We start from the raw sequence: 11,175 nt of genomic DNA, 5'->3' as shown, positions 1-11,175 counted from the left end.
GATTGGAAGAGGACTCCAGTGGCAACCTGTGAAGGTCAGGTGAACTCCATGCCCAAGAGGATTGAGGCAGTGCTGGAAAATAATGGTGGCCACACAAAATATTGACACTTTGGGTCCAATTTGGACATTTCCATTTAGGGGTGTACTCACTTTTGTTGCCAACGGTTTAGACATTAATGACTGTGTGTTATTATTTTGACGGGACAGCAAATGTACACTGTTATACAGGCTGTACACTCACTACTTTACATTGTAGCAAGGTGTCATTTCTTCAGTATGAAAAGATAAAATAAAACATTTACAAAAATGTGAGGGGTGTACTCACTTTTGTGAGATACTGTATATATTTTTTTTTTGTGCATTTGATTATAGCATATTGTTTAACTAAATGGCCAGTTATTCACTTTTATTCATATCAGAATTTAAGTAGGGATCAAAATGCAAAAACACCCTGAACCAACCTTCATATAAATGCAGAGCGGTCTGCAAATGTGTTATCATATAACTAGATTCTATATAATTTTCATATGTAGGACTTCAAATAATTATATGCAAGGCGACATTTGAAAACAGCAAACATAAGTAATAGACATATCAAAATACAAGGATCTTAAAATAGACATTTCCAATTTCTTAATCAGGGTTGAATAAGCTCAGTCCATATAGATACAGCAAGACCTTTGATAAACTTCCATAATCAATATATATTCCAGGCCTTTTTTATACATAAGGGAGAGTCCAGTAGTATTTCAATCCTACCAAGATGTACCAGCTACTCAACAAGTTTGAACAATAGATAAATGGTTATAGAAATCCACTGCAATAAAAGGACAAAAAGATTTCCTCATCAATATAGCTCCATGTATACGAATGCTTTAGATATTTATAAGCCAGAAAAAACCCCAGAGTGTACAGTTCCACTTTTAAATTAAACTCAACAGCTACATGTACTATCAGTTGAGTAGACGACGGTATGCTTAGAAAGAGGTAGAAAGGAAACACTTTTCCTTAGAGATTTGTCTAGTTGGAGTCAATATGTGATCCTTACTCGACAGATTATAAACATGTCAGTCTGTTCCAGTGCCCAGACAAGAAATTTGTAAGTTTGACTGATTAATATGTCTGAGTTTAACAAACAAACTAGGCAGAGTTATGCCACTACTTGCGATTCAGGAGCAGTCCGGGGAGGCTTAACCGGTAGAATGCAGTGGTTTTTTGATAGCCGAGGAAAAGAGGCTTCTAGGTACACCAGGGGGCCCTTGTGTCTTTTACCGGTTTCTTCTGTTGCCATGAGGCCGGTGTGTAAGGCCGTATCCCTCCAGTGCCCCACACATCTACCTCTAGTGACAAACGGTCAGCTTCTACCGGGTCTCTCTCTGTAAAGACCGGCTCCTTTCCCGGCAAATTGATGCGGCGTGCACCAATAAGCTAACCTCAGCCAATGCAAACCTTCCGCCGAGATCTAATATCAGCTCACTGCCCAGTAACCAGCCCGCAGAACTTCTGTGCGCCGAGCTTGCGGCTAGGGAAAAGATGGGTTTCATCCGGTTCTAGTGACCGCTAGAGCAAGCGTTGAGTTGCAAGCCTCTCTTCCTTGCTCCGCCCCAAACGGAAATCTGCATTGACTGATCAGTGGTTCCAAATATAAGCGCTAGGGCACCGACTCACCTGATGTGTTCAGCTAGCTGCCAGTAGTGAATTGCTGCTCCTTTAACAAAAAGGATACGAAGAGAACAAAGCAAATTCAATAATAGAAGTCAAGCAGAAAGTTGTTTAAAATTGTATGCTATCTGAATTATTCGGTATCATACCCTTTTAAAATGCCATACTCTAGCTGAACCATAAACATTTAATGTTATGTTCCTTTAAGTAAAGTTACAATTCACTTATGTGACAACTGTATAAAACCTGTATTTGTTTTACAGAAAGACTTTCAAGGGACATTAAATAGACTAAAACATTACATTTAGCTGAGAGTGGTCCTACTTAACTACCCCATTAGGTATCTATACCACACAGCTGGAGTGTTACTAATAAAGTTGCTCTGATGCAACACAAGCTAATATCATAATACAGCTATTTGTTTCACATCTGTGGTATTTGGCAGTACTGCCAATTTAGAAACTGTATCACCTGTATTATAGGACGAAGAGAGAGCATGCTGCCAACTCCTTTGTCGTAGTGCCTTCCTAGTGTGTAGACAGCTCACATACACATCACATTAGGAAGGCACAATGAGGGAATACTCAGGAGCGCTTACTCTCTTCAGTCTATGGTGCGGCCAATCAGAAGCTATACCTTAACACAATACATGTCATCTTGAGAACAAATTGCTGGGGGCTGGTGTTACTTGTATCAGAGCAACTTTACTATTAAGAATAAACTTGTAACCCTTTCCCGCTGGGACTTATTTATCTACATCAGCACTGTAAATAAAGAAGTAAAAAATGGGATTTAGTCAGGGGGAGTGCATATGACACTAGGCACCCCCTCCGGCTCACAATCCCATTTACGAAGCGGCTATAGCTGTACTACAGCCAAACAGCTAGGACGTTCCATACAGTTAGGACGGCATGGAACGTCCTAACAGCGAACGGGTTAAAGAAGTAAATCCTGCAGTGTAGCCTGGATATAATACTGCAATTGGGTAGCTAAATAGGATTACTCTTTGATAAATCTAACGTTTATTGTCCCTTTAAACCTAAGTTTAATTCCTCATAAAGGAATGAAAATGAAGCATTGTAAAATAAATGCATTATTTATTTGTATGCTTTAGTTGCAAAACACAATTTTTTGCTGTAAAAAAATTGATTGCACTATGCTCCGTTGGTTGAAAAGTCAAATTCTGTAACCTAATTATGCTGCAAAAATTGCCTGAACCAGCTGCATATCTAAAAACCCGTGACCGTGGCCAATGAGCATGGGTCAAGCACAAGCAAAAAAATATTTTATAGCAAATCAAGCAAAATAAATAATGAAATGTATATTGCATGTGATGTTTAATTTTCATTAACTTGTGGGGAATTCAGTTTGTAGTTTAATTTTCTCTATAGGCAAAGTGGAAAACAAATTGCTTAGGAAAATTAAAGAATACAAAAGAACACATTAATGAATTCAAATTGATGCCTCATAAAACAATGTCAAAAACAAAAAATGTAATCATCTTCATTTGCATTAATATGTTTAACAAAAGTCAAAATAAATCCAACTTACCACATTTGCTGCTTTATCTCCACTTCTGTACAGCCACTCATGCGACTTTCCTTTTTTTTAAATTCCCAAACAAAAAACATGAGCAGCCAATTCACACTTCTATTTTACTTTTTAAGAAGTATAGGTTGCTCAGACTAATTTGTTGCAATGACATGGAGATATGATCCTTTAAATGCATAATACAGCATGATCTGTCCTACAGCAGTTATTGTACAACTCACTGGTAATCACAAGGTAGTATTTAGTGTGCATCTTCACCTGCACTAGTAAGAACTATAAATGCAGCTCAAAACTTTTCTCTATGTAATATAAGGTTGCCACCTTTAGTTCAGGCCAAACCCAAAACACTCTTGGGGACCTGAACGCACTATGTATAATAGCACATAAACACGCACATAAATATTCACACTCAAACACTAACAAACTAAACACACACAAACTCCCTCACACACTCAAATACACTCACTCTTTGAAACACAGACACTGACAAACACAGACACTGACAAACACAGACACTGACAAACACAGACACTGACAAACACAGACACTGACAAACACAGACACTGACAAACACAGACACTGACAAACACAGACACTGACAAACACAGACACTGACAAACACACTCTCATGCACAGACACACACTACAACACAAAGACACACACACACGCAAGAGGGAAATAATTGTAGGAATGTGCAGTATTTGGCTGTTTCCCACAAAACCCTGGCATTTGCATATCCGACTCCGATTCAGCTTCAAACCTGGACACACAAAAGGAAACCCAAACTGTCCGGGTCATTCCCGGACATGTAGCAACTCTAATATAATAGAGAAATAATTATTTTCTCCTTAGTCACAAATACATATAAAATCTGAAGGAAAAAACAAACAAACATCTAAGGGTGCACTACTAAAGAAAGGTAATAAAATTCAAATGGGACATACAATAAATATTAATATAACATTTATTAATATATGCAAAATATAGCATGTATGCCAAAAACATGTAAACACACACGTCAAATCAGTCAAAGACAATGGTTGAAATTCTTAAAATGACCAATGGAGTCCAAAATAAAAGTCTAATCCTTTAAAAACCCCGAGATGTTCAAAGAATATTTCCACAATTAGGCTAAAACAGAAGGCTCCTTGACTCAGAAACTTTTTGTTCAAACTTGGTAACTGAGTAGAAAGGTTCTGTGTCTCAGAAACTTCTGTTCTTTAGGAAACCAAAAAGCCCTTAAAAAGGGGCATGAAATCCAAAAATGTTTCTTTCCTGATTCAGATAGAAGTAAATTTGGAAGTTGTTAAAATCAAATGTTCTATTATCTAATTTGTTTTGTTCTCTTGATATCAGTTTTTGAAAGAGATACCTAGGTAGACTCAGGAGCTACTGATTGGTGGCTGCACATATATGCCTTATCTTATTGGCTTACCCAGCGCATTCAGCTGTCTCCCAGCAGTGCACTGCTACTTTTTTCAACAACCGACAGTTGGAAAGTTGTATTCGCTATCTGAATCATGAAAGAAAAATGTTGTGTTTCATGAACCTTTAATGAAGGCTTCACATAAATTTGAGAAAATCCTTCGGCATAAATACAAGCAAGCCAAATACAGGGATTGCCTGGTTATCCCTCCAGTGTGCAATGATTGCTTTAGGACACTGGTTTTCAAACCTGCCCTCAGGCCTTCCTAACAGGCCACATTTTGAGGATATCTGAAATGGAGCACAGGTGAATTAATCAGCTGATTAGTAAACATGGTTATTTTACCTGGTCTCATCCAAGGTAATCCTGAAAACCTGGCCTGTTGTGGAGGCTTGAGGACAGGTTTGAAAACCAGTGTTTTAGGACAGTCCTCTCCTCCTCAGCTCTTGCCGTCTTTCCTGGAGTAAGTTCCCTTCTGGATGGCATTTAAGCTTTTTCCTATGCAGGTTTCTCAAAATTTGTCGCAGCCGTGCCACTTCCGTGTTAAGGGGCACTTTGCCTCAGAAACTTCTGTTCTTTAAGAAACCAAAAAGCCCTTAATGAATGCTCCACTTAAATTTGAGAAAATCCTCCAGCGTAATTATAAGAAATCCAAAACACAAGGATTACCTTGTGGTCCTGAAGTTAGTGCATCTTATCTTTCGCTTGCACGCTAACTTTTTACTTTCAACTTGCAATATGACCGCAAATCCGGCCATGTTAAAAATGTAACTTTGAGTGCAGTTAGCATGCAAGCAAAAAATATTTAGCGTGCCACTTGTAATCTGGACCTTTGTTTTTCTTATGTTTGAAATGTATAATAAGATGCCCGAGACTGCAGGAGCGGCAATGGAAGCCTTCATACTTGGGCTCAGTGTGTCTCTAACAAGGAAGTGGCACTGCTTATACACATTTTGAGAAACCAGCTAAGGAAAAATCTTAAATGCAAACCAGAAGGGAACTTGCTCCAGGAAGGACAGCGAGGGATGGGGAGGACCATCCTACAGAAATCATTGCACACCGGAAGATCACAAGGTAATCCTTGCATTTGGATTGCTTGAATTTATGCTGAAGGATTTTCTCAAATTTATGTGGAGCATTCATTAAAGGCTTTTTGGTTCCCTAAAAAACAGAAGTTTGAGGCACTGGGCCTTACTACTCTGAAACTTCCATTTTGTTCAAACTTGGAAATTGATTGTTTTAGCCTAATTGTGGAACTATACCTTGATGAACATCAGGGTTTTTCAAGGATTAGATTTTTATTTTGGACTCCATTGGTCATTTTAATCATTGTCTTTGATTTGATGTGTATGTTAACATGTTTTTAGTGTGCACGCTATAATATTTTGCAAACTTTTTTTAAATCATAAATTTTTATTAAGGTATTATATATATATACAGGACGTGTTTAACTCAGACATGATATTAACATCCAAAATAAAAGGATACGAAACGACATATCAAACTGTATGGATTCATAATCCTGTCACACGCTGAAACATAGCAATACTTAAATTGATACCTTTTTTAGTTTATGTAGTAGCAGAACCTCCATATCATGTTCTACTGCCTATTAGAATGATATTATATTGAGCCATTATAAGCCAGGACATACTATTTATTTTGCGAGGTTCAATTTCTTACCTTAAGCATAATGGTTTGGATTATAAAGGTATATATAAGGCTATACGCTAGAGTGTCAAAATACATATAAAAATTATAAAATAACGTTTGACATAAAGAAAATTATAACGCTACACAACAATAAGACACATATGTGAGAAAGAGCCTGTACTAGAATTTTATGCTAGGTAACTTGATCACACAAACAATCATTTTATATGTTGTTAACTATGAAGAACTAAAAAGTGAATGCATAAGAGATTTCACCTTAATGCTTGTCTGCATGAAATATTCTTAAACATTGGCTAAGGAGATAAGGTGATGCAAATAGGTTTATAGATCAACAGCGGGCCAGAGCCGCTCTAAAATTAACCCAGTTACCCTGGGAAAACAGGTGATCAATAGTGTAATAGAACCTGAGCATATTTAAGAGTTTAAAGGGGAGAGGGAGAATCAGCAGATAAGCTATTCAGATGCGACACAATTAGGGGTACGCTTCTACTGGCGTAATAACATATTGAGGTATCTTAGTAACCCCTATGAAAAGCTTAAGGGTGTTTGGGTATCCATAAAACAATATATTGTATCCAATTTGTGATTTGGTTGGGGTAGATTAGAGAGAGATTACAAAAAGGTACATGTGGTATTATTGCGTCAATGCACTTATATTTTGACCCAGATTACCATTTTGCTATGGGGGCTGATCATTTATAGATCATTAGGAGCATATTAAGATATAATTCAGTAAGCAGTAGATAGGGTGGTTCCCCGTGTACACTTGGTTTATTTCTATTACATATTTATATTAGAGATAACAAACAATGGTATATAATTCCAATGAGACATATAAGGTACCGTTATGTCAAATTCAAAGCACATAAACATAAATAGTTACTCAGTAGGATCACTCGAACCTATTTTATCTACCCATAGGATAACCTAGTATCTGTCATTAGTAGAAAAAACATAATTTATGCTTACCTGATAAATTTATTTCTCTTGTAGTGTATCCAGTCCACGGATCATCCATTACTTGTGGGATATTCTCCTTCCCAACAGGAAGTTGCAAGAGGATCACCCACAGCAGAGCTGCTATATAGCTCCTCCTTTAACTGTCATATCCAGTCATTCGGCCAAAAACAAACAGAGAAAGGAGAAACCATAGGGTGCAGTGGTGACTGTAGTTTAATTAAAATTTAGACCTGCCTTAAAAGGACAGGGCGGGCCGTGGACTAGATACACTACAAGAGAAATAAATTTATCAGGTAAGCATAAATTATGTTTTCTCTTGTTAAGTGTATCCAGTCCACGGATCATCCATTACTTGTGGGATACCAATACCAAAGCTAAAGTATTATTATTATTATTATCGGTTATTTGTAGAGCGCCAACAGATTCCGCAGCGCTAAAGTACACGGATGATGGGAGGGACAAGGCAGGATTAAGCAGAAGGAACCACTGCCTGAAGAACCTTTCTCCCAAAAACAGCCTCCGAAGAAGCAAAAGTATCAAATTTGTAAAATTTTGAAAAAGTGTGAAGCGAAGACCAAGTCGCAGCCTTGCAAATCTGTTCAACAGAGGCCTCATTTTTGAAGGCCCATGTGGAAGCCACAGCTCTAGTAGAATGAGCTGTAATCCTTTCAGGGAGCTGCTGTCCATCAGTCTCATAGGCTAGGCGTATTACGCTCTGAAGCCAAAAGGACAGAGAGGTTGCCGAAGCCTTTTGACCTCTCCTCTGTCCAGAGTAAACGACAAACAGGGAAGATGTTTGACGAAAATCCTTAGTAGCTTGTAAGTAAAACTTCAAGGCACGGACTACGTCCAGATTGTGTCCTAATCCTTCTTCAAAGAAGGAACGTCTTTTACATAATGATGGAACAACAATCTCTTGATTGATATTCTTGTTAGAAACCACCTTAGGTAAAAACCCAGGTTTGGTACGCAGAACTACCTTATCTGCATGAAAAATCAGATAAGGAGAATCACATTGTAAGGCAGATAGCTCAGAGACTCTCCGAGCCGAGGAAATAGCCATCAAAAACAGAACTTTCCAAGATAAAAGTTTAATATCAATGGAATGAAGGGGTTCAAACGGAACACCTTGAAGAACTTTAAGAACCAAGTTTAAGCTCCACGGAGGAGCAACAGGTTTAAACAGGCTTAATTCTAACCAAAGCCTGGCAAAATGCCTGAACGTCTGGAACCTCTGCCAGATGCTTGTGCAAAAGAACAGACAGAGCAGATATCTGTCCCTTTAAGGAACTAGCTGATAATCCTTTGTCCAAGCCCTCTTGGAGAAAAGACAATATTCTAGGAATCCTAACCTTACTCCATGAGTAATTCTTGGATTCACACCAATAAGGATATTTACTCCATATCTTGTGGTAGATTTTCCTGGTAACAGGCTTTTGTGCCTGTATTAAGGTATCAATGACTGACTCGGAGAAGCCACGCTTTGATAGAATCAAGCGTTCAATCTCCATGCAGTCAGTCTCAGAGAAATTAGATTTGGATGATTGAAAGGACCTTGTATCAGAAGGTCCTGTCTTAGAGGCAGAGTCCATGGTGGAAAGGATGACATGTCCACTAGGTCTGCATACCAAGTCCTGCGTGGCCACGCAGGTGCTATCAGAATCACCGATGCTCTCTCCTGTTTGATTTTGGCAATCAGTCGAGGGAGCAGAGGAAACGGTGGAAACACATAAGCCAGGTTGAAGAACCAAGGCGCTGCTAGAGCATCTATCAGCGTCGCTTCTGGGTCCCTGGACCTGGATCCGTAACAAGGGAGCTTGGCGTTCTGGCGAGACACCATGAGATCCAACTCTGGTTTGCCCCAACGATGAATCAATTGAGCAAACACCTCCGGATGGAGTTCCCACTCCCCCTGATGGAAAGTCTGACGACTTAGAAAATCTGCCTCCCAGTTCTCCACGCCTGGGATATGGATTGCTGACAGGTGGCAAGAGTGGGACTCTGCCCAACGAATTATTTTTGAGACTTCTAACATCGCTAGGGAACTCTTGGTTCCCCCTTGATGGTTGATGTAAGCCACAGTCGTGATGTTGTCCGACTGAAATCTGGTGAATCTCAGTGTTGCTAACTGAGGCCAAGCCAGAAGAGCATTGAATATCGCTCTTAACTCCAGAATATTTATTGGAAGGAGTTTCTCCTCCTGAGTCCACGATCCCTGTGCCTTCAGGGAGTTCCAGACTGCACCCCAACCTAGAAGGCTGGCATCTGTTGTTACAATTGTCCAATCTAGCCTGCGAAAGGTCATACCCTTGGACAGGTGTACCCGAGACAACCACCAGAGAAGAGAATCTCTGGTCTCTTGATCCAGATTTAGCAGAGGGGACAAATCTGTGTAATCCCCATTCCACTGACTCAGCATGCATAATTGCAGCGGTCTGAGATGTAGGCGCGCAAATGGCAATATGTCCATTGCCGCTACCATTAAGCCGATTACCTTCATACACTGAACCACTGAAGGGCGCGGAATGGAGTGAAGAACACGGCAAGCATTTAGAAGTTTTGATAACCTGGACTCCGTCAGGTAAATTTTCATTTCTACAGAATCTATAAGAGTCCCTAAGAAGGAGACTCTTGTGAGTGGGGATAGAGAACTCTTTTCCTCGTTCACATTCCACCCGTGCGACCTCAGAAATGCCAGAACTATCTCTGTATGAGACTTGGCAACTTGAAAGTTTGACGCCTGTATCAGGATGTCGTCTAGATACGGAGCTACCGCTATGCCTCGCGGTCTTAGAACCGCCAGAAGTGAGCCCAGAACCTTTGTAAAGATTCTCGGGGCTGTAGCCAACCCGAAGGGAAGAGCTACAAATTGGTAATGCCTGTCTAGAAAGGCAAACCTTAGAAACCAATGATGGTCTTTGTGAATCGGTATGTGAAGGTAGGCATCCTTTAGGTCCACTGTGGTCATGTACTGACCCTCTCGGATCATGGGTAGGATGGTCCGAATAGTTTCCATTTTGAAAGATGGAACTCTGAGGAATTTGTTTAAGATCTTTAGATCCAAAATTGGTCTGAAGGTTCCCTCTTTTTTGGGAACCACAAACAGATTTGAATAAAAACCCTGTCCTTGTTCCGTCCACGGAATTGGATGGATCACTCCCATAATTAGGAGGTCTTGCACACAGCGTAGGAATGCCTCTTTCTTTATCTGATTTGCAGATAGCCTTGAAAGATGAAATCTCCCTTGTGGAGGGGAAGCTTTGAAGTCCAGAAGATATCCCTGAGATATAATCTTGAACATCTCTTGCCCATGCCTGGGCGAAGAGAGAAAGTCTGCCCCCTACTAGATCCGTCGCCGGATAGGGGGCCGTTCCTTTATGCTGTCTTAGAGGCAGCAGCAGGCTTTCTGGCCTGCTTGCCTTTGTTCCAGGACTGGTTAGGTTTCCAGGTCTGCTTAGATTGAGCAAAAGTTCCCTCTTGCTTTGAAGCGGAGGAAGTTGATGCTTCACCTGCCTTGAAATTTCGAAAGGCACGAAAATTAGACTGTTTGGCCTTTGCTTTGGCCCTGTCCTGAGGAAGGGTATGACCCTTACCTCCAGTAATGTCAGCAATAATTTCCTTCAAACCAGGCCCGAATAAGGTCTGCCCCTTGAAAGGAATGTTCAGTAATTTAGACTTCGAAGTCACGTCAGCTGACCAGGATTTAAGCCATAGCGCCCTACGCGCCTGGATGGCGAATCCGGAATTCTTAGCCGTTAGTTTAGTCAAATGAACAATGGCATCAGAAACAAATGAGTTAGCTAGCTTAAGTGTTCTAAGCTTGTCAATAATTTCAGTCAATGGAGCTGTATGGATGGCCTCTTCCAGGGCCTCAAACCAGAATGCCCCCGCGGCCGTGACA

This window comes from Bombina bombina, chromosome 3 (genome assembly GCF_027579735.1).
Source record: "Bombina bombina isolate aBomBom1 chromosome 3, aBomBom1.pri, whole genome shotgun sequence".
Classification (NCBI taxonomy): domain Eukaryota; kingdom Metazoa; phylum Chordata; class Amphibia; order Anura; family Bombinatoridae; genus Bombina; species Bombina bombina.
This window is presented reverse-complemented; position numbering follows the sequence as displayed.